The 25746-nt window shown below is 35.9% G+C and overlaps 1 pseudogene; it reads right to left on the bottom strand.

The window, feature by feature from the left end:
* Positions 1–24860: 24860 nt before the first annotated feature.
* On the bottom strand, positions 24861–25329 carry LOC123935271 (annotated as a pseudogene).
* Between the last annotated feature and the right edge of the window lie 417 nt (positions 25330–25746).

Raw genomic sequence — 25746 nt, 5'->3', positions numbered from 1 at the left:
AATTGCCATTAACTGAGATGAGAAAGACTGCTTAAAAGTAGCAAGAATTTAAGGGAAGGTAAAAGTAAAGTATTGGTGGGATCTGGGGCTGTTTTAAGATATGTTAAGTTTCAGATGCCTATAACACATCCAAGTGGAAATATTTAGTAGTTAGCTGGATTTGTGTCTGGAGTTCAAAGAAGAGGTCCAGCCTACAAGTATAAATTTGAGAATCATAAGGATTTATATATATATATATATATATATATATATATATATATATATATACAGAGAGAGAGAGAGAGAGAGAGAGGGAGGGAGAGAGAGAGAGAGAGAAATCACTCAATAACTGGTACTGTGCAATATTTAGAAGCCAGGGTCATAAATAACTGGGTAGAGAAATCAGAGGAACAGCAGGAGAGGGTATAAACTTGGAAGCGAAGTGAAGAAAATACTTCAAGGAGGAAGGAGCAGACAAATATATCAAATGCTGCTAATTTTTAGATAAAATGAAGACTAAAAGTTGATTTGGGTTTAATAATATGGTGACTTTGACAAGAGCAGCTTCAATGGGTAAATAAGGACAAAGACAAAGTCTTATTAGAGAGGTTCTAAGGAAGAAATGAAGGAGAGGAAATGAAAATATTGAGTGTAGAAAATTTATTCAAGGATTTTTGTTGTAAAAGGGAGCAGAGAAATGAGATAATTCCTCTCCACTTACAGTGCTTTCCACTAACAGACACCCATAAAATAAAATCTTAGGATATCAAACTATTCAAACACTGTTTCTATATCTGAGCTGCTGGACCTTGTAGAAAAAACCCACAGGTCATACTGATTGATACTACCAGATAATCATGGTCTTCAACTTTAGCTGGACACCAAATAATTCAAGGCATCTTTTCTATGCATTCTAAACAGTTTTTACTCCCATTATAAAATTTTGTCTCTTCTTTCAACCTCCCCAATCCATACTCCTCACTCTAGTGAATCTGCACAAGTAATCAGTTACTATTGTTGGTTCTACCAGTACAATCCCTCTGTCACCTCTTTAATGATTTAGTTCACTCTAATTTATTATCTGTATTATAACACTAGTCCACCTGATTTTAGAATGTCTCCTCTATAATACATTTATGCCACTCCTGCCAGAGTGGGTCTTCTAAAGCACAAATGTGAGCACATCACTCTGTTTAAAAGACCTCAGTGCCCCCCCCCATCATCAACAGGATAAAGTCAAACTCTCAAGTTTAACATCTAATGCCCTTCAATATATAACTCATGTTGTTCATTCTTTTATTCCTTCAAAAAATATTTCCTGGAGGTCTATTCTATTCTAAATTCCATGCTATTTGCTGGTTACACCAGCATGGTTGGTGCATCCTGATTTCAGTTTCCATGAGCTTACAGTCCAATATCATTTCTGTATCCCTCTTTAATAACTACCGTTACTTATAAGTCATACCTTGCCACTTAGGTTTCCTGAGGTATGTCTTATTGTCTCAAAGTCCTTTGTTTGTCTGTACCTAAAATATCTTTGTTTCTTCAGGTCCTGCTTAACTTCTTTAAAATTCAACCCAAACTTCACATCCTCATAAATAACTTTCTTACTTAAATGCCTTTTCTGTCTTCCCATGGCACTCTGAGATTACATCTATGATGTTACTTATCACACTGTACTGATAAAATTGATTTATCTGTCATTCCCCTTGAGACTGTGAGTTCCTTGAGGAACCATGTCTTGTTCGTCTTTCTTTCCCCATCATCTAGCTTAGTGCCTAATATACTAGGTATTCCAGAAATATTTGACAACAGGAATGAATGAAGGAAAGCATGCTTTGCTTAATCTCACTCAACTTTTACCCTGTAAAGAACTTTATGAATCCTAATTTTAGCTTCCTTTCCAAGTTTTGTACAACCTCTGAATCTGATTTACATACCTTTTCGGAATATGTCATTACAAGAGACCTCTAAGTTTAACATCAATCCATTTATTACCAGTCTTTGTTTAAAGGTCCTCCAGTTATTAAGTTTCTGGGTGATGCTATTACCCAGATAAGGTTCTCCCAGGACCTTATATATATATATTATATATATAATATATATAATTATATATTATATATTATATATATATATAATATATAATATACATAATTATAATTATATAAATAAAAGTTATAATAATAAATAAAATATATATAAAATAAAATATATAAAAATAAATAAAATAAACAAATTTTTTAAAATATATTTTTTAAATTTTAAATTTTAAAATTTTAAAAAATTTAAAAATTTTTAAAAATTTATTATAAAATAAATAAATTTATAAATTTATAAATTTATTGTAAATAAAATTTATAAATAATATTATAATATATATAATATAGAATATATAAAAATAAATAAAATAAATAAAATTCATAAAATTATAAATTTATTATAAATAAAATTTATAATAATAAATAAATAAATATAAATAAAATATAAAATATAAAATATAAAATATAATATAATATATATAATATAAAATATATAAAAATAAATAAAATAAATGAAATTTATAAATTTATAAATTTATAAATAATAAAATTTATAAATTTATAAATTTATAAAATAAAACATAATTAAATTATATATATTATATTATATATACGTATACACATTATATATATATTATATATATAATATATTATAATTATGTTTTATTTTATATATATAAAATATATATATAAAATATATATACAAATATATATAACATATAAAATATAAAAAATATAAAAATATATAAAATATATATCATATATAATATATATAAACTAATATATAATTATAATAACAAATTAATTAATAATATATAATTAATTAATATTAATAATATTAATACCTACTATTAATTAATATAATATAATTAATATTATTGATTAATTAATATTAATTAATATAATTAATAAATTATGATATATATTTTATATATAATATCTATAATATATTATATACAAATATAAATATAAATGATATTTATATATAAATATAATTTATATAATTATATAATTATATAAATATAAATTATATATATAAATATAAATTATATATAATATATAATAATATATATAATAAATATATATAATATATATAATACATATAAATTATATTTATATATAAATATAAATATAAATTATATGTATTATATAAATATAATATATTATATTATATATAATATATAAATATATATAATATATAATATGTAATATATAATATATATAAATAATATATTATAAATATATATAATATATAATATATAATATATATAAATAATATATTAATATATAAAATATATAACATATAATATATATTATATATAATATATAATCAATGCACAGAAATCAGTTGCATTTGTGTACACCAACAACAAGACAGAAGAAAGAGAAATTAAGGAGGCAATCCCATTTACAACTGCACCCAAAATTATAAGATACCTAGGAATAAACCTAACCAAAGAGGCTAAGAATCTATACGCAGAAAACTATAAAGTACTCATGAAAGAAATTGAGGAAGACACAAAGAAATGGAAAAAAGTTAAATGATCCTGGAATGGAAGAATAAATATTGTGAAAATGTGTATGCTACCTAAAGCAATCTACACATTCAATGCAATCCCTATTAAAATACCATCCACTTTTTTCAAAAAATGGAACAAATAATCCTAAAATTTATATGGAACCAGAAAAGACCTCAAATAGCCAAAGGAATATTGAAAAAGAAAGCCAACGTTGGTGGCATCACAATTCCGGACTTCAAGCTCTAGTACAAAGCTGTCGTCATCAAGACAGCATGGTACTGGCACAAAAGCAGACACATAGATCAATGGAACTGAATAGAGAGCCCAGAAATAGACCCTCAACTCTATGGTCAACTAATCTTTGACAAAGCAGGAAAGAATGTCCAATGGAAAAAAGACAGCCTCTTCAATAAATGGTGCTGGGAAAATTGGAGAGTCACATGTAGAAAAATGAAATTGGACCACTTTCTTACACCACACATGAAAATAGACTCAAAATGGATGAAGGACCTCAATGTGAGAAAGGAATCCATCAAAGTCCTTGAGGAGAATGCAGGCAACAACCTCTTCAACCTCAGCCGCAGCAACATCTTCCTAGGAACATCAGCAAGGCAATGGAAGCAAGGGCAAAAATGTACTATTGGGACTTCATCAAGATCAAAAGCTTTTGCACAGCAAAGGAAACAGTTAACAAAACCAAAGACAACTGACAGAATGGGAGAAGATATTTGCAAACGACATATCAGATAAAGGGCTAGTATCCAAAATCTATAAGGAACTTAGCAAACTCAACACCCAAAGAACAAACAATCCAATCAAGAAATGGGCAGAGGACGTAAACAGACATTTCTGCAAAGAAGACATCCAGATGGCCAACAGACACATGAAAAAGTGCTCCACGTCACTCGGCATCAGGGAAATACAAATCAAAACCACAATGAGATATCACCTCACACCAGTCAGAATGGCTAAAATTAACAAGTCAAGAAATGACAGATGCTGGCGAGGATGCGGAGAAAGGAGAACCCTCCTACACTGTTGGTGGAATGCAAGCTGGTGCAACCACTCTGGAAAACAACATGGAGGTTCCTCAAAATGTTGAAAATAGAACTACCCTGTAACCCAGCAATTGCGCTACTGGGTATTTACCCTAAGGATACAAACGCAGTGATCCGAAGGGGCACGTGTACCTGAATGTTTATAGCAGCAATGTCTATAATAGTCAAACTATGGAAAGAACCTAGATGTCCATCAACAGATGAATGGATAAAGAAGGTGTGGTATATATACACAATGGAATACCATGCAGCCATCAAAAGAAATGAAATCTTGCCATTTACGATGACATGGATGGAACTAGAGGGTACCATGCTTAGTGAAATAAGTCAATCAGAAAAAGACAACTATCATATGATCTCCCTGATATGAGGACATGGAGATGCAACATGGAGGGTTAGGGGGATAGGAGAAGAATAAATGAAACAAGATGGGATTGGGAGGGAGAGAAACCATAAATGATTCTTAATCTCACAAAACAAACTGGGGGTTGCTGGGGGGAGGTGGGGTTGGGAGAGGGGGAGGGCGTTATGGACATTGGGGAGGGTATGTACTATCGTGAGTGCTGTTAAGTGTGTAAACCTGGCGATTCACAGACTTGTACCCCTAGGGATAAAAATACATTATATGTTTATAAAAAAAAAAATTGGAAGGGGAGGCGAACCATAAGAGACTATGGACTCTGAAAAACAACCTGAGCGTTTTGAAGGGGTAGGGGTCGAGGTTGGGGGAACCAGGTGGTGGGTAATAGGGAGGGCACCTATTGCATGGAGTACTGGGTGTTGTGCAAAAACAATGAATACTGTTATGCTGAAAAAAATAAATAAATTTAAAGGAAAAAAAGTATTAAGATTAGGTATAGCTACAATATTTTGTTAATGTTATACAGTATAAAAAGTTGTAAATTTTGACATCAACAACATAGAAATCTAGGAAGAGTTAATCAAAAGTATATAGCTTTTGTATGCAATTAAAGTTAAATTATTTTCATCCTAAAAAAGACTTTTATCTGTAATATATACTATGAAAACCTCACAGTAATCACAAAGGTAAAACATAATACATATGCAAATGATAATGAGAAAAAGACCAAAGCATACCACTTCAAAAATTTTTATCAATTTACAAAGAAAGCCAGCAAGAGTTAAAAAAAAAGAACAAAGGAAATACAAAACAATGAGAGAGAAATTTTCAAAATGACAATAGAAATTCCTTACCAAGCAAGAATTACTTTAAGTATAAATGGTTTAAATTCTCCAACTAAGTGACATAAAATGGCTAACTAAAAAAGCAAGATCCAATTATATGCTGTATAGAAGAGATTCAAATAAGATTTAAGGACACTCATTGACTGAAAGTGGAAGGAATGGAAATGGAAAATAAAATGAAAACTAAAGGAGAGAGAAGAGGCACATATACTTGTGCATATAAAATGGACTTTATCTCTAAAGTTGGAATGAGAGGCATAGAGATCATTATATAACAGGGGCGCCTGGGTGGCTCAGTGGGTTAAAGCCTCTGCCTTCAGCTCAGGTCATGAATTCAGGGTCCTGGTATCAAGCCCCGCATCACGCTCTCTGCTCTGTGGGGAGCCTGCTTTCTCTTCTCTCTCTGCCTGTCTCTCTGTCTGCTTGTGATCTCTGTCTGCCAAATAAATAAATAAAATATTTAAAAAAAGAGATCATTACATAACAACAAAGGGGTCAATTCATGAAGAGGATGAACCAATTGTTAATATATGTGCATCAAATATAGGAGCACCTAAATATATTAAACAGATCTGAAGAGAAAAATAGACAGCAGTACAATGATGGAGAAGAACCTCAATACACTACTTTCAATAAGGGATATATCATCAAGACAGAAAATAAATAAGGAAACATTGGACTTGAACTACATTTTAGGCCAAATGGATCCAAAAGACATATATAGATCATTTTATACAACAGCAGCAGGATACACATTGTTTACAAGGGCAAATGGGACATTCTTAAAGATAAATCATAGTTTATGTCAAAAATAAATCTTAAAGAATTTAGGAAGATTATTATATCCAGTCTGTTTTCTGAGCACAATGGTATGAAACCACAAATCAATAAATGAATGAAAGCTGGAAAATACACAGGTAGGTATAAATTAACATATTCCTTAATTACCAATAAGCCAAGGGGGGGGAATTGAAAGACAGATCAAAAAAATATCTTGGAGGGGCGCCTGGGTGGCTCAGTGGGTTAAAGCCTCTGCCTTCGGCTCAGGTCATGATCCCAGGGTCCTGGGATCGAGCCCCGCATCAGGCTCTCTGCTCTGCGGGGAGCCTGTTTCCTCCTCTCTCTCTGTCTGCCTCTCTGCCTACTTGTGATCTCTGTCTGTCAAATAAATAAATAAAAATCTTTAAAAATATTATCTTGGATAAATGAAAATGAAAACAACTGCTGAAACTTATGGGATGAATTTAAAATAATTTTGTAGTGATAAATTCCTACATTATGATAAAAGGAAGACTTAAAATCAATAACCTTACCTTTCCCCTCAAGAAACTAGAAAAAAGAAGAACAAACTAACCCCAAAGTCAGCAAAGGGAGAGGAACAATAAACATAAGAGCAGAAATAAATGAAACAGACACTGGAAGGACAATATAAAGTTCAATGAAACTACAAAATTGGTTTTCCAAAGGATAAAATTTACTAATCTTTAACAAGACTAATTACAAAAATATTCAAATTAATAAAATTACAAATGACAAAGAAAACATTTCCACTTATTTCACAGTAATACAAAAAATCATTAAAGACTACAATGAACAATTATACATCAACAAGTTAGATAAGTGAGAAGACATGGAAGAATCTTAGTAAGATATAACTTATCAAGAATTTTATCTTGATAGTAGAATATTAGAATGACTCATGAACTAATAGAAATCTGAAAAGACTATTAACAGGAAAGGAGAACAGTAAATTTGTGATGAGCACCAGGTGTTGTAAGGAAGTGTAGAATCACTATATTGTACAGATGTAACTAATATTACACTGTATGTTAACTAACTGGAAATTAAATTAAACAGAATTCTAACTGCTGAGTGAAATAAGTCAAGCAGAGAGAGTCAAGTATCATATGGTTTTACTTATTTGTGGAGCATAACAAATGACATGGAGGACATTGGGAGATGGAGAGGAGAAGGAAGTTGAGAGAAATTGGAACGGGAGGTGAACCATAAGGGACTATGGACTCTGAAAAACAACCTGAGGGTTTTGAAGGGGCGGGGGTGGGAGGTTGGGGGAACCAGGTGGTGGGTAATAGGGAGGCACGTATTGCATGGAGCACTCAGTGTTGTGCAAAAACAATGAATACTGTTACGCTGAAAAAAATAAATTAATTAAAAAAAAAGTCAATTGGGGGGGAGACAAGATGGCGGGGAAGTAGGAGGAGGCGCCATTTCAACTTGTACCCTAAAGTGAGCTGATTACCTACCAAAGAACTCCGATCACCCATGAAATCAGCCTGAGAGCAGAATTATACACGTCTGGATCTCTACAGGGACAGAAGATGCCAGTGGGCAGGTAAAGCAGAGTGCGAACATTGGACTGATATTGGAAGATAAACAAAAGGGGGAGGGAGCCACCAGAGGCGACTGATCAGAGAGTAATACCCCCATATAAGAGCGCCCTGCAACTGGGGACCAGCATTAACTTGGAGTCTGGTTGAAAGCACTCAAAAAGAACAAAGGATCGCTGGGGGAAATTGTGGGAATCGGGGTGGTTAGGGACAGGGGCTTAAGTGTCCAGACCCAGGACAACCTCCCCTGGTGCTGAGACAGAGAGAGTGCAGCGGAGAAACCAGGTCTTGGTCCCTGAGCTGCCAGTGTGCCCGGGAACACGTGGGGTCTAGCTCTTGTGAAGGTCTGGGAGCCTTGCCAGATGGCAGAACGCAGGGCTCTGCCATCAGAGCCTGAGACGCGTGCACCCCACACCCTCCTTTGAGAGAGGTGTGGGCAGGCACCAGCCCAGTGCTCGCTCTTAGACCCACTATAGACCCAGGCGCCAGCCAGGAGCTCTCGGACCCGGAAAGACCAGGAACTCCCAGCCTGGGCCTGTGGGAAAATTTCAGTGTGCGATCACTGCTTGGAACTCTCTGGCAATCTGGAGCTGCCCAGACAGCCACCACTGCTGTGGTTTTGGTACAAGCAGGAGAACTTGCATCCCCAGGGATTGCGACTCAGAACGCACTCTGCCAGCGGCCAAGGGGGAATTTATGCACTCTCCAACACCCACAGGGGAGCAGGCTGGGCTTCTCTCTGAGAGGGAGGTCGGGATGCAGTGTGCTTTCCTCTAAACCTCCAAAAACCATCAAAAGCTGTCAAGGCAAGAGAAAACAGATGAACAAACATAAAAACCTCCAGAGAACAAAAGCCTGAAAAAAACCGGTTTCCTCAGAGCCCACCCTTTTTGAGAGGGGCGGGATGACTTATCTCAGGGAATACCATTGACTGAAAACCCATGTGGCAGGCCCCTCCTCCAGAAAACCAACCAGGAAAGGAAAAAAAAAAAAAAAGACGGCAAGAAAACAATCACCACTACTTCATAGCCACAACGTTTATTTTTAACTCATTCCCAATATTCTGGTTCATTTTTTTGATATAGATAATTTTTTAACCTATTTACCATCACAGTGAGATGTCCAGTACCTCAAATTCCATAATAACCTTCTAACCTGAACTTTTTGATACATGTGCCTGTTTTTTTCTTTTGATTTTCTATTTTTAAAATTTTTTTAAAAAATTTAGTTTAGGTTAGTCTAGTTCATTCTTTCTTTATTTTTATTTTCTAATATTCATATAGAGTTAAACTTCAAGGTAATCCCCTTTCCCCAATCAATGCTACCCCTATAGGTAAACCAATTTTTAATCCCCCTTTATCTTAGGAAAGTTGAGTCCTTTAACAAAGATATCAAGATACATCCAGGAAGAATCAAAATAACCTTCCTCACCCACACTGAGAATTTATAACCACTCTCCCATCTTTTTCTTCCACCAGTGTTTCTGTGTATTTGTGTTTGTCCTAATAGTATATAAATCTTATACTTGGGGTTCTTTTTGACGAGGTTCTGCCTTTTTTTTTTTTTTTGCTTTTATATATGTACATATATTTTTTCTTTCCTCTTGTCATATACTTTTATCGGTCTTTTTGTTTGTCTGTTTTTGTTTGTATACTTCATAAATCTTACCTTGGGGTCCATTTGGGCTGAGCCTTCTCTTTTATCTTCCCTTTTTTTCCTGTCTCTCTCTCTCTTTTTTTCTTTGCTTTTTCTTTTCTTCTTTCCTTCGTTTGGGTGGGGAATCCTGATTCCTCAGAAGCATTCCAGGGTGCACCTTGACTGCACCATGGTCGATACATCCAGCTACATCCGTGCAGTCATCTCTCACCAAAATGACTAAGAGGAGAAATGCCCAACAGAAGAAAAATACAGAGGATGGGCCTTCTACAACAGAACTAATGGCTATCAACATAGACAATATGTCGGAAAGGGAATTCAGGCTAACAATTATCCAGGCAATAGCTAGGTTGGAGAAAGCCATGGATGACCAAACGGAATTGATTAGGGCAGAACTGAAAGCCACCAGGGATGATGTTCACAATGTTAGGGCAGAACTGAAAGCCAACAGGGATGATGTTCAAAATGTTCTCAATGAGTTCCCATCTAATCTAAATTCTCTAAAATCTAGGGTAACTGAGACAGAAGATAGAATTAGTGATCTGGAGGACAAACAGATGGAGAGAAAGGATCAGGAGGAAGCCTGGAACAAACAGCTCAGAAGCCACGAAAACAGAATCAGGGAAATAAATGATGCCATGAAACGTTCCAATGTCAGAATTATTGGAATCCCTGAAGGGGAGGAGAAAGAAAGAAGTCTAGAAGATATAGTGGAACAAGTTGTCTATGAAAATTTTCCCAATCTCACAAATGGAACCAGCGTTCATGTACTAGAGGCAGAACGGTTTCCCACCAAGATTATAGATTCTCAAAGTCCTCGAGACACCTGATAGTACGAATGAAGAATTATCACTGTAGGCAGACCCTATTGAAAGCAGCTAGGACAAAGAAGCTCCTTATATACAGAGGAAAGCCCATAAGAATAACGTCAGACCTGTACACAGAGACCTGGCAAGCCAGAAAGGGCTGGCAAGATATATTCAGGGCACTGAATGAGAAGAACATGCAGCCAAGAATACTTTATCCAGCAAGACTGACATTCAAAATGGATGGCGAGATAAAGAATTTCTAAGACCAGCAAGGCTTAAAAGACTATGCAACCACCAAACTGACACTGCAGGAAATATTAAGGAGGGTTCTATAAAAGAGAAAAAATGCTAAGAATAGCATTGAACAGAAATACAGAGACAATCTACAGAAAGAAGGACTTCAAAGGTAACACGATGTCAATAAAAATGTATCTATCAATAATCACTCTCAATGTGAATGGCCTAAATGCGCCCATAAAATGACACAGGGTTGCAGATTGGATAAAACGACAGGACCCATCGATATGTTGTCTACAAGAGACCCATTTTGAACCTAAAGATACACTCAGACTGAAAGTGAAGCGATGGAGAAGCATCTTTCATGCCAATGGGCCTCAAAAGAAAGCCAGGGTAGCGATTCTCATATCAGATAAATTAGATTTTAAACTAAAGACTGTAGTCAGAGATACAGAAGGACACTACATAATTCTTTTTTTTCAATATTGTTTTAAATTTTTTTAATTTCTTTTCAGTGTAACAGTATTCATTATTTTTGCACCACACCGAGTGCTCCATGCAATACGTGCCCTCCCTATTACCCACAACCTTGTTCCCCCAACCTCCCACCCCCCTCCCCTTTAAAACCCTCAGGTTGTTTTTCAGAGTCCATAGTCTCTCATCGTTCATCTCCCCTTCCAATTTCCCTCAACTCCCTTCTCCTCTCCATCTCCCCATGTCCTCCATGTTCTTTGTTATGCTCCACAAATAAGTGAAACCATATGATACTTGACTCTCTCTGCTTGACTTATTTAACTCAGCAAACTCTTTTCCAGTCCCATCCATGTTGCTACAAAAGTTGGGTATTCATCCTTTCTGATGGAGGCATAATACTCCATCGTGTATATGGACCACATCTTCCTTATCCATTCATCCATTGAAGGACATCTTGATTCTTTCCACAGTTTGGAGACCGTGGCCATTGCTGCTATAAACATTGAGGTAGAGATGGCCCTTCTTTTCACTACATCTGTATATTTAGGGTAAATACCCAGTAGTGCAATTGCAGTGTCCTAGGGAAGCTCTATTTTTAATTTCTTGAGGAATCTCCACACTGTTCTTCAAAGTGGCTGCACCAACTTGCATTCCCACCAACAGTGCCAGAGGGTTCCCCTTTCTCCACATCCTCTCCAACACATGTTGTTTCCTGTCTTGCTAATTTTGGCCATTCTAACTGGTGTAAGGCGGTATCTCAATGTGGTTTTAATTTGAATCTCCTTGATGGCTAGTGAAGATGAACATTTTTTCATATGTCTGATAGCCATTTGTATGTCTTCATTGGAGAAGTGTCTCTTCATATCTTCTGCCCATTTTTTGATAAATGAAAATCACAAGGAGGCAAAAATACATTTATATTACTGTATGTATACTTACTGAAAACAATATGCATGTAAGTGCACCTACACATTTCCAAATATTTATTGTTTAAAGGTCAACTATAATTTCAAAGTGTTTTATGCTTACTCACAAGCCCAGTCCCCTTTATCTTTGTTTCTCAATTTTTAATCTGATTTGAATTGGAGTGTTTAATTAAATTTTAATTAATATTTTAAAAATCTCCTTAGAAATAAAGCCTTGAGACCACATAGAGTCACTGGTGTATTCTACCTAGTATATAAAAAAGAATTAATACAATACTTATTAAATTTTTCTAGAACACTGAAGATGAAGGAAATCTTCCAAACTCATTTTATGAGGCCAGCATTACCTGAAACCAGAATACGAAAGCCAGAAAAGGATATGTTGAATACAGTTGAAAAAAATCTCAACACAATGCTGGGAAACTGAATTCAAGAGTTCATGAAAAGAATCATACACCATGATCAAACAGGATTTATCCCTGGGATGCAAGAAAGGCTATTTATGCAAATCAGTAAATGTGATACACCTCATATCAATAAATGCTTAAAAAGCATTTGACAAAATCCATAGCCTTTGCTGATAAAAATGCTCAACAAATTGGTTTAGGAGTGTACCTTAATATAATAAGGTTCTATATGACAAGATCACAGATACCATCATACACAATAGTGAAAATTTAAAAGCTTTTCTTCTAAAATCACATACAAGATAAGGATGATCACTCTTACCACTCTTATTTAATATAGTAATGCAAGTCTTAACTACAGTGAGTAGGCATGAAAAAGAAATGAAAATCATCCAGATTGGAAAGAAAGATTAAAAAATTACCTGTTTTCAGATGACATGGCTTTCTGATGGGAAAAAACCATAGATTCCACCAAATAATGAATGAATTCACCAAAGATGTTGGGTACAGATTCAATATATAAACACCAGTATGTTCACTTACACTAATAAAGGACTATTTGAAAGATAATTAAGAATGCAATCTCAGGAGTAGGAAGATACTCGTGGAATAGGAGGACCTTAGGTTTGCCTCATCCCACAAACACAGCTAGATAGGCATCAAATCATCCTAAGCACCATGGAAATACCTGAAGTCTGACAGAACAAATCCCACAACTAAAGGGAGAGAAAAGGCCACTTCAAAGAAGGCAAAGAGTGTGGAGATACAGTTTAGGGGAGGCATGGATCATGGCTACTGAGGATGGGAGCTAGCCATGGTCATGAATAAGGAAAAGAGAGAGAGGAGGACATAGGGGAATGCACAAGAAGAATGGTTCACCAAAGCCATTGGTTTGAAAAACAAGACGGTTGAACTTTTGTGAGTTCTTGCAACCACTGGGGCTTAAAGCCTGGAATTTTGACAGTCAGTGGGGCTTGGCTGGCATTGAGCCTGGAAAGTGCTTCACTGCTCCTGGAGACAAGGTAGGTAAAATCATGGAGGCAGACAGCACAGAAACAATGATCTGAAGAAGGCCTACGTCACAGAATGGAGAGATTATCCACTCTTCTTGAAGCATGTCCATGAGAGGTATCTTTGAAGGAGACACCTCTCCAGTAAAAACGAGCTAGCAGTGCCTTTTCCCTTCTACACCCCTCAGCATAAACACAGAGGTACTTGTGGGAAACAGTACAGATTCAACATTGTCTGCATAATTTTAATACAAAAAACCCACCCTGCTATACTCCAATGGAAATGCCCATCCCAGTTAGGCTGTCTCAGTCCCAGCAAGGGGGGTTTCTTCTCCAAAAGATCAGAAGAAATCTCTACCCATACCATGTCTTCTGACCAGAAAGATTTGCAGGGCTTCAGTTCCAGTAGAGGTGGTGAAAGGTCTCATTTCACAAGCAGACTAAAGGACACATAGTTAAAAATCACCACTTTTAGTCCAGGTACCAAACACTGCCCACAGTAGAAAAGGAGCCTCTGCAGATGACTGGCCTGAAGGATAGAGCATACAGAACACATAGCAGAGTGCATGTGGGACATACTAGAGATTCAAGCTGAAACACTAGGCCCTGGGAATTACATGATTTCTTCACAAGATCATTAGTTTCAGGAGCAAGAGACAAAACTGGCTTTATTAACACATAGTAGAGGGCAGAGACATAGATAAAATGCCAAGAAGAATTTATCTCAAATGAAAGAATAAAATAAGGCCAAGGCCAGGTAAGTAAATGAAAGAGATATAACTATCATGATTGATGGAGAATTTAAAGCAACAATAATAAGGATACTCACTGGGCTTAAGAAAAGAAGACATCAATGAGACCTAAAACACAGAGATAGAAGGTTTAAAAAAATCTACAAAAGATGATGAATGCAACAAACAAAATTGGAAACAAGCTTGAAGTAATGAACAGCAGTCTTGATGCAATGAGCAATGGAGGAAGGAATTAATGAGCTACAAGACAAAGTAATAGAAAGAAACTGAACAAAAGAAAGAAAATAATTATGCAAATTGAGAATATACTAAGGGAAATCAGTGACTCCATCACACATAATAACATTCATATTATACAAGTCCCAGAAGAAGAAGAGAAAAAAAAGGGGGTAGAAAATTTATTTGACAAAATAATAGTTGAAAACTTCCTTGATCTGGGGAAGGAAACAGACATCCATGTACAGGAAGCACAAAGAACACCCATCAAATCAACATAGCAGGCCAACACCAAGACATATTGTAATTAAATTTGCAAAATATACTGATAAACAAATCTTGAAGGCAGCAAGAGAAAAGAACATGGTACTTGCACAAAAACAGGCATAGAGACCAGTGGAACAGAGTAGAGAGTCCAGATATGGACCCTTAACTCTATGGCCAAATAATCTTCGACAATGCAGGAAAAAGATAGTCTCATCTTCTAGTGTTCCAGGTTTCTGTTGAGAAATTTCCAGCAAGACTTATGGGGTTTCTCTTCTAAGTTACTGCCTTCTTTTCTCATCTAATTCAAAAGGACACATGCACTTAGAGACATATAATAGCATTATCTACAGTAGCCAAATTATGGAAACAACCTAAATGTCCATCAACTGATGAGTGGGTAATGAAGATGTGGTATATATATGATGGGTTATTATTCAGCCACAAAAAGAATGAAATATTTCCATTTGCAAAGGCATAGAAGGAGATAGAGAGGATTATGTTAAATGAAGTAAATCAGTCAGAGAGTGAAAAATTTCATATGACTTCATGCATGTGGAATTTAAGAAACAAAACAAGCAAATGGAAAAGAAAAAGAGTGAGAGAGCAAACCAAGAAACCGATTCTTGACTATAGTGAACAAACTGATGGTTATCAGAAGGGAGTCTGGGAGCAGGGATGGGTTAAATAGATGATGGGGTTAAGGAATACACTTGTAATGAGTACAGGTTGATGTATGGAAGTGTTGAATCACTGGATTGTATATCCAAAACCAATATTACACTATATGTTAACTAACTGGAATTAAAATAAAAACCTGAGGGAAGGATTTAAGATGGCAGAGGAGCAGGGAGCCCCTATGCTTGCCTCATTCCTTGAACACAGCTAAAGTAATACCAAATCATTCTGTACATCCAAGAAATCAATCTGAGGACCAAGAGAACAAATTGCATAATTAGAGGGAGAATAAAGGTGACATTCTGGGAGGTAGGAAGTGTGGAGACATAATTTGTGGGAGAAAATAATTATGGGTGCTATGGAGGGGATGGAGCCCTGATCATGGAGAGAAGAGACACACACAGACAGAGAGAAAAAGAGAGAGAGAGAGAGAGAGAGTGAAGGAGAGACAGACAGACAGCAGAGCACAGGGTATTGCACAAGAAAAACAGTTCCTCCAAACTATTGATTGGCAAAATGATAGGGGCTGATCATCATGAGTTTTTATAAGCAGCAGAGCTGAAAGACTGAAGTTTTAGAAATCCGTGCCATGGCTGGTATGGAGCCTGGAAGGCATAGCGATGCTCCTGTGGAGAAGAACTGAGGCCCAGGAATTAAAATGTGGTCTGAAGATTCCATGGGTTGAACTGGAAGAAAGAGTTCTCCCCTTGGAGTGAATTTGGGAGGGAAGCATTGCCTCTCAAGGGACGAAAGGGCTAGCAGGCACCATTGCATTGCTCTGCTCATTAGCATAGGGGCTGAGGGAAGCTAACCTTAAGAGCAGCTTTCTTCCAGCCCTTTACTATAAACTCTGAATGTCTGTGCATTCATGCAACTGCCCCTCTGGGACAAACTGGGACCAACCCCAGTGCAGAAAGACCTTATCCCAGAAGGCCAGCCCAGGTCTGCCTCATGTCCCTAAAATCTGGAGTTTTGAAACTCATCTGGTGTGCCTGAAATAAAACATGGGATCACTGTGCTGCCAGGGGACAGATGGTCCAGACACAGACAGGGTGAAGGCAGGGATATGAGGGATGCCTGTGAAACATGAGAGGAGATTGAGGGCCTTCAAGTACAGTAGCAGTGTGAACCCCCCTCTTCAGGAACAAGAGAGTTGGGTGATTTCTATTTTTATCTCCCATCCATTAACATGGAGGGATTTCAATGAGCAGTTCAGCACCCACACTGGAGAGGCTTGAGCCCCTTACAACACTTCCCCTCCCATGATCGGCAGGTGTTTTTTTATTAGGGAAAACATGCTTGGCAGCAAGAGCAGCAAAGGGGCCCTATCCCAGAAGACCAGGACAACTCCCATGCACACACCATCTACTGGCCACGGAGTGTTGCAAATCTTCAGCTCTAGTGGAAATAAGATATGACCTCTTTTAACAAACAGACCAAAGTCTACTTAGTTAAAACTTGCTACACACTGGGCAAGGTCCAAACACTCCGTACTACAGACAAGGAGAAACTGCAGAGAACACATTTGAGGGTAAGAGCAACCAAAACACAGCAGAAGAGGGCACACAGCACACACCAGAGACACCTCCTGAAGTGCCAGGCCCTAGACAGTATATGACCTCTTCTTAATAAAACCATTACTCTCAAAAGCAGGAAACACAACAGGCTTTCCTAACACAGAGGAGACAGAGACCTAGACAAAATGCCAAGATGGAAGAAATCATCCCCCAAAAAAGAACAAGGAAAGGTCATGGCCAGGGATCTAATCAAACACATATAAGTAATATGCCTGATCCAGAATTTAAAGCAACAGTTATAAGAATACTAGCTTGGCTTGAGAAAAGCATAGAAGACACCAGGGAGTCCCTTACCACAGAGATAAAAGGACTAAAAAGTAGTCAGGCCAAAATAAAATGCTATAACCAAGATGCAAAAAATGACTAGCTGTAATGAGCACAAGAAGGAAGAAGAAGAGGAATGGATAGATGATATAGAAGATAAAATTTTGGAAAATAATAAAACTGAAAAGAAGAGGGGAAGAAAAATAATGGATCATGAATGTAGACTTAAGAAACTCAGTGGACTCCATCAAAAGTAATAACATTCACATCATAGGAGTCCTAGAACAAGAAGAAAGGGATAAGAGTGCAGAAGGTATATTTGAGGAAACTATAACTGAAAACTTCCCTAATCTGAGCAAGGAAACAGACATACAAATCCAATATGCACAGAGAATTCTCATTAATATCATCAAAAGCAGGCTAACACCAAGACATATAGTAGTGAAATCAGCAAAATACAAAGATAAAAAAAATTTAAATGTTAAATCATCTTTAATCCTACCACAGAGAGAAATATTATTAATATGTAGATATATTTTCAAGAATTTTTCTTATTCATATGCCCAAGTATTTTTTCATATGCACATATTTTGTAACTTGCTTTTCTCAAAACAGTTCATGTATGTTTTATATCATTTTGAGTTATTATATAGTGTTCTATTATGTGGGTTACCATAATGAGTTCATCCAAACCCTGATTATTGAACATTTATCCTTTGTCCAGTTTTTTTTATTGTGTTATGTTAGTCACCATACAGTACATCATTAGTTTTTGATGTAGTGTTCCAAGATTCATTGTTTACATATAATACCCAGTGCTCCATGCAATAAATGCCCTCCCTAATACTCACAACCAGGCTCAACCATCCCCCCACTCTCCTCCCCTCTGTAACCCTCAGTTTGTTTCTCAGAGTCCACAGTTTCTACTGCTTCATCTCCCCTTTCCATTTCCACCCCTTCACTTTTCCTTTCCTTCTCCTAATGTCCTCCATGTTATTCCTTATGTTCTGCAAGTAAGTGAAACCATATGATAATTGACTTTCTCTGCTTGATTTATTTCACTCAGCATAATCTCCTCCAGTCCCATCCATGTTGATGCAAAAGTTGGGTGTTCATCCTTTCTGATGGCTGAGTAATATTCCATTGTATATATGGTCCACATCTTCTTTATCTATTTGTCTGTTGAAGGGCATCTCAGCTGTAACCAAAGAGGTAAAAGATCCATACCTGAGGAAATACAGAACACTCATGAAAGAAATTGAAGACACAAAAAGATGGAAAAATACTCTATGCCCATGGATCAGCAGAATAAACAGTGTTAAAATGTCTATGCTGCCCAGAGCAATTTATACTTTCAACACCATCCCAATCAAAATACCATTGGCATTTTTCAAAGTGCTGGAACAAACAATCCTAAAATTTGTATGGAACCAGAAAAGACTCTCAAATCACCAAGAAAGTGTTTTTTAAAAATCTTAAAAGCAGCAAGGGAAAAGAAATCCCTAACTTATAAGGGAAGCCAAATCAGATTAGCAGCAGATCTCTCCACAGAAACTTAGAAGGCTAAAAGAAAGTGGCATGATATAGTCAATGTGCTGAGTGGGAAAAAATATGCAGCCAAGAATACTTTATCCAGAGAAGCTGTCAGGAGAATAGAAGGAGAAACAAGCAGTTGCCTAGACAGACAAAAACTAAAGGAGGTCATGACCACTAACCAGCCCTGCAAGATATACTAGAGGGGACTGTTTGAATGGGAAAGAAAGACCAAATGCAACAAATACTAGAAAGGAAAGATAAAATATCCAGAAACAACTTAATGGGTAATACAATGAGACTAAATTCCTATCTATCAATAATCTCTCAGAATGTAAATGAACTAAGTGCTCCAATGAAAAGACATAGGGTATCAGAATGGATTAAAAAACAAGACCATCTATATAATGCCTACAAGTGACTCATTTTAGACCTAAAGACAACTGCAGATGGAAGGTGAGGGAGTGGAGAACCATTTTTCATGTTAATGGACATCAAGAGGGAGTTGAAGTAAACATAATTAATATTAGATAAACTTAATTTTAAACCAAAGACTGTGACAAGGAGGAAGAAGGGAACCATATCAAAATAATTGATATAGTTCTCCAATAAGAAGTTCTAGCAATTGTAAATATCTATGCTCCCAACCTGGTAACACCCAAATATATAAATCAATTAGTAACATAAAGAAACTCATTCATACCAATACAATAATAGGGGACTTTAATATGCCACTTAGGTCAATGGACAGATCATCTAAGCAGAAAATCAACAAGGAAACAATGGCTTTAAATGACACACTGGACCAGACAGACTTAACAGATATACTCAGAACATTCCATCTTAAAACATCAGAATACACATTCTGTTTGAGTGTTCATGGAACATTCTCCAGCATAGTTCAAATACTGGATCACAAAGCAAGGCTTAACAAATAAAAAATTAATAAAATAAAATGAAAAATTTTAAAAATGGTATATTTTCCAACCACAATGTTATGAAACTTAAAGGCATTCTAAATAGTAGGTACTAATGAAACAGCTGGGTTTGGAGTACTCAAAAAGAAGAAAAAAAACAGAAAAAGATATGAGGTGAAATAAAATTGCATTCATGACTATAATTCTGCCTAAAGATAGTTCTTGGTGCTAGCTAAACTTGATGGATTATTTAAATTAGAATGCTCTAGGTAGTAATTTAATTTAAACAAAAACAAAAACAAAAACAAATCTTGTCTTCACAGTGTTTTATCTTGTTTTGGGTCTTTGCCAACATATTTGTTGAAAAATTTGCTGATTAGAGTTAAAAGCTTTTCTAGTTTATGTAAGTTAGGCAGTATTTAAATGGGAGGGTATTTAACATTAGTGAAAATACTTTGCTATTGGCAGAGAGATCACTGTTTGGATTTCAAAATGGTTAGTAGACAATTCTGGACCCAAGCCATACACTACATTGTCAGAGAATGCTTCAGATCAAAACCAGGAAACATAGAGTTGGAAATAGCAAATGGCTTTCATAATGAAATCCAAAATGGCATCTGTCAGGTCTGACCACTGCGGCAGAACATCAAATGTCATTTTTCATTCCAGTTGAGATAGCCTCTTCATCAATGACCTTTAGGACACCCAGTGGCTCTGGCAGAAGACATTTCTTTGAGTCGTTGGTGGCAAATAGGTCTTTCTTTCACATCCCACTACTAACACTCTCACTCTGCACATAAGTTTCTAAGCAGAAGGGGTTTGACAGGGATAACTTTAGAACAGTGATTCCTAAACACCTGTTTGTTTCAGAATCATCAAGGGAGTTTGTTTACAATTTCTTCACCATTTAAAAATATATATTTAAGTGACATTGAATACATTAACACTGTTGCGAAGTCATCATCAAAATCAATCTCCAGAAATTTTCATCTCTCTTTATTGAAATTCTATACCCATTAAACAATTATCCCATATCACCTTACCTCTGGTCCCGGGAAACCACCATTTTACTTTCTGTTTCTGTGAGTTTGACTATTCTAGGTATAGACATGCGTTGATTTATTGTGCTTCACTTCGTTGCACTTTGAAGATATTGCTTTTTTCTTTTCTTTCTTTCTCTCTCTCTCTCTCTCTCTCTCTTTTTTTTTTTTTTTTACAAATTGGAGATTTGTGCAACCTTGTGTTGAGCAAGTCTATCAACAAAATTTTTCCAAAGACATTTGCTCATCTCATGTCTTTTTTCACATTTTGGTAATTCTCATAATATTTCAAACATTTTCATTATTATTGTATGTGTTATGGTGATACATGGTCTGTGATCTTTGTTATTACTACTGTAATTGTTTTGGGGCTCTATGAACTGCACCCATATAAAACAGCAAACATAATATTGTCTTCTCATGAAAAGATAACCAACATAACTAATCATCAGGAAAATGTAAATAAAAACTACAGTGAGGTATCACCTTGCACCTGTTAAAATTGCTAAAATCAAAAAGAAAAGAAATAGCAAGTGTTAGTAAAAATGTGGAGAAGAAGAAACACTCTTACACTTACCAGTTTACATTAGTACCAATGTAAACTGCTATAGTCGCTGTGGAAAACAGTAGGAAGGTTCCTCCAAGAATTTAAAATAGAAATACCATATAATCCAATGACTCCACTATTGTGTATGTACCCAAAGAAAATGAAAACTCTAATTTAAAAAGATATATGGACCTCTGTTTTATTGCAACATCATTTAGAATGCCCAAGAAATGGAAGAAACCCAATTGTCCAACAATAGACAAATTATTGAGGAAGAAATGGTATATACATACAATGAGATATTACACAGCCATAAAAGTGACAAGATTGTGCCACTTGAGATAACATGGATAGACCTAGAGGGTATTATGCTAAGTGAAATAAGACTGAGAAAACAAATTCCATATGATTTCACTCATAAGTGGAAACCAAAATTCAAAAAATGAACACACAAAAAGCAGAATCAGACTTACAAATAGAGCAAACTGATCATTTCCAAAGCAGAGGGGAGATGGCATAAGGGTAAAACAGTTGAAGGGGAGTAGCGAAATATAGGTTTCCAGTTATGGAATAAATAAGTCATGGGAATAAAAGGCACAGAATAGGGAACACAGTAAATAAATGATATTGTAATAAAAACATGGGGCGAAGTGTAGCTACACTTATGATGAACATAGTATAATGTATAAACTTGTTAAATCATATATTGTACACCTGTAACTAATATAACATTGTGTGTCAACATTATTATGTCAACATAATAATAAAAAGGTTGTGTGTGTGTTCTGACTGTTTTACTTACTGGACATTCCTTCATCTTTCTCCCTCATCTTAGGCTTCCCTATTCACAAAGATACAACAATATTGAAAATTAAGCCAGTAAATAACCCTACAATGGCCTCTAGGTGTTCAAGTGAAAGGAAGAGTCACATGTTCCTCACATTATATTTTTATGATTTTAAAAATTTTTTTGAGGAGGGACGCCTGGGTGGCTCAGTTGGTTAGGCGGCTGCCTTCAGCTCAGGTCATGATCCTAGCATCCTGGGATCGAGTCCCATATTGGGCTCCTTGCTCGGCAGGGAGCCTGCTTCTCCCTCTGCCTCTGCCTACCTCTCTGCCTACTTGTGATCTTTCTCTCCCTGTCTCTCTCTCTCTGACAAATAAATAAATAAAATATTAAAAAAAAATTTTTTTTGAGGAACCTTCATATTGTTTTCTATAGTGGCTTCACCAATTTACCTTCCAACCAACAATGAACAAGGATTCCCTCTTCTCCATCCTTACCAATGCTTGTTATTTCTTGTCATTTTGGTAATAGCCATTCAAACAGGTGTGAAATGGTATGTCATTGTGGTTTTGATTTTCATTTCCCTGATGATTAGTGATGTTGAGCATCTTCATGTACCTGTTGGTCACCTGAATGTCTTCTTTGGAAAAGTGTGTATTTGGATCCTCTGCCCATTTTTAAATTATACATTTTTTATATTTTTGCTGTTCAGTTGTATGAGTTTTTAAATATATATTGGATATTAACCCCTTTCAGATATATGATTTGCAAATATTTTCTTCTATTCAACTTGCTGCATTTTAATTTTATTGATTGTTTAACATTTATTTTTATTATGTAATTCTAGATTTGTTTAATGATAAACTTCCTAAGTGACAGGGGGGAAAATATCATGAAAGGATAGTAATCACTCTTCCCAATATTAGAGTGTGAAAGTTCTCTTACAACGTCTGCAAAATATCATAGCCTAACTCTTTTCTCTTCTTGCTATTTATTATTTGATATTTGTCTGGGATGCCATATAATGGTTGCTTCCAAATAGAAATTTATTATTTGATCAGTGCCAGTCCAACAAAATGAGAAAAATAAGGACAATATTCAGAGAATTTCCTAATGCTACCATATTACACTTTTAAGTGGGCTGTTTTTATTTTAAAATTCTATCACTTCTTGGGGCGCCTGGGTGGCTCAGTGGGTTAAATCCTCTGCCTTCGGCTCAGGTCATGATCCCAGGGTCCTGGGATCAAGCCCCACATCAGGCTCTCTGCTCCACAGGGAGCCTGCTTCCTCCTCTCTCTCTGCTTAGTTGTGATTTCTCTCTGTCAAATAAATAAAAAATAAAAAAAAATTCTGTCACTTCTTATATGCGTGATGTGATAATAATAGTCAATTATAATTATAATGATCTTAATAAGAAAAGTTAAAAGTTGACAACGTTATGTTGATTAGTATAATTAAAAAAAATTTTTTTTACTGAGCCATGAAATCCCAGAAACTTTAAACCATTTCAGAAAACTATATACACATGGTTTTGGTTAATATGATTTTATCCTTTTCCTTTGGATCCCTGCAAATAATAAATTTTATTAATGGCTTATTTGTGTGTAATCCCTTATATCCAAATAAAAGTTTTCTTGTGTGTGTGTGTGTGTGTGTGTGTGTGTGTGTGTGTGTGTGTTGATGAACCCAGACCCTAAACCTTATATTCCACTTACCATTTAAATTTTTCTGTTCTATTTGAATATTACTTCTATTCTATTAGAATAGTATATCCTAAATTGCAAATCACTTTCAATCATTATAAATTCCCAAACTCTAGCAATTATAGTGAAACTGTTTTTTTTTTTTCCTTGCATATATTTTTGGAACAAAAATTTTAAATATTTAAAGATAGTTCCAAATCCAAACAGTAGATGGTGCTAATGACTTTTTTTTAGAATAACAAAAAATATTTTACTAAAACATAAGATTTACAGAAGTTTCCAGACAAGCCATACAAATGGTCACGAGCTTTTTCTTGAAAGAAGGATTCTACACTTGACAGCAAGGTCACAATGTTATTAGTGAGGGCTGTGATGTTTGTTTAATGTTCCTATTTTGGTTCAAACAATCAAGCTTGTCCATCTACAGCGTCTAAATAAAGTTAGACTTGGCTAGAGAGCATATTCTAAAGAACTGGTTAGCTGCTTTTAACCAATGCAATTGGATCACCATAAAAGGGGGGCAAGGAGCCCATAAAATTAAAATAAAACTACCTCTCCCCCTCAAAAAAGTAATAAAGAAAAACACCCACACCCCTGCAGCTAACCCTGACAACTACCTTCATTCACAGTGCTTAACCATGATGGGGGAAATGAATAAAAGCAGAGAAGGGCCGCTGCTTTTAAACATTTCACAACAATCCAGATGGTACTTCTAGCCTCTGCTCATGCTTTACAACAGTGAATCAGGACAAGACATAGATTTGCTAATGTGCATTTAATCACCAAAGGACTGAAGATGTCTGGACTTTTATTCTGTAATGTTTCTAAGACTGTCTCCATTTAATGCAAACAAAAAAGGAAGAAGTCTTGGCAGAACAGGATAAGTGATGCACACTTGATGATCAGATCAATTTTAAATATTATTCATGGCATATAGCCTAGTCCATGCTCTAGCTGTTTCTATGGCTTGGGCCATAGTGGTCTTCCAAGTTGGTCTTCCACTGCTCTGCTACATCATTTGCTAACGGATCATTCGGATTGGGAGCACTTAACAAAGCCTGGATCGATAGCAGAACTGTGCAGATCTGCAGTGCTGGGGACTACTTATCTTTCAAAATATCTAAACATATTCTTCCCAACTTGTCTACATTAGGATGATAAATTTTGGTCATGAAACGTACTTTAGGGGCTGCCATCGGGTATTCTGGTAGGCATAGTTCAAGCTTAAAAGTCCCTCCCTCAAAGGGGGAATCCTGGGGGCCAGCAATGACCACATGAAAATAACGAGCGTTTCTCTCATCTGGTTCTGCTTTAATGCCAGGAACTGGTTCTGCCAGCAAACGCTGGGTTTCCTTGATAATCCTGCGGGGCAGCCCGTCCATCTTGTCAGATCCCGAGTTCGGCCTCTGGTCCCGACCCTGGCTCTGCTCGCCTCACGCACGAGTGTGCTAGTGACTTTCTACCAAAAAAAAGTATCTTGCTCTTAAGTAAGTATAAAATGGGGGAGGGGCGAGGAATGGATGAGTCACAACTTGAACAAATGTCCAAAGTTTAAGAATTTTGAGAAGCATTAAGGTTAAAATGCAAAATTGATTAGTTATTAGATATTTAAAATGCAAAAAAGGGCCATATCAAATCTCTTTTCTCTGATTTTAGTGCCATTTTATACCTGAAAATGTCATGAAAATTTTTGAGATAAAACATGGACCTAAATATAATTCCTGACTACTTTAATAGAGAAAGGTGTTCATAAAGTACTGCCAAGGCAACTTCCAAAAGGGCGCTTTGGCATGTTTGAA

The sequence above is a fragment of the Meles meles genome, chromosome X (genome assembly GCF_922984935.1).
Source record: "Meles meles chromosome X, mMelMel3.1 paternal haplotype, whole genome shotgun sequence".
In the NCBI taxonomy this organism is placed as follows: domain Eukaryota; kingdom Metazoa; phylum Chordata; class Mammalia; order Carnivora; family Mustelidae; genus Meles; species Meles meles.
The sequence above is the reverse complement of the archived record's forward strand: the minus strand, read 5'-3'. Positions and strand labels throughout refer to the sequence as shown.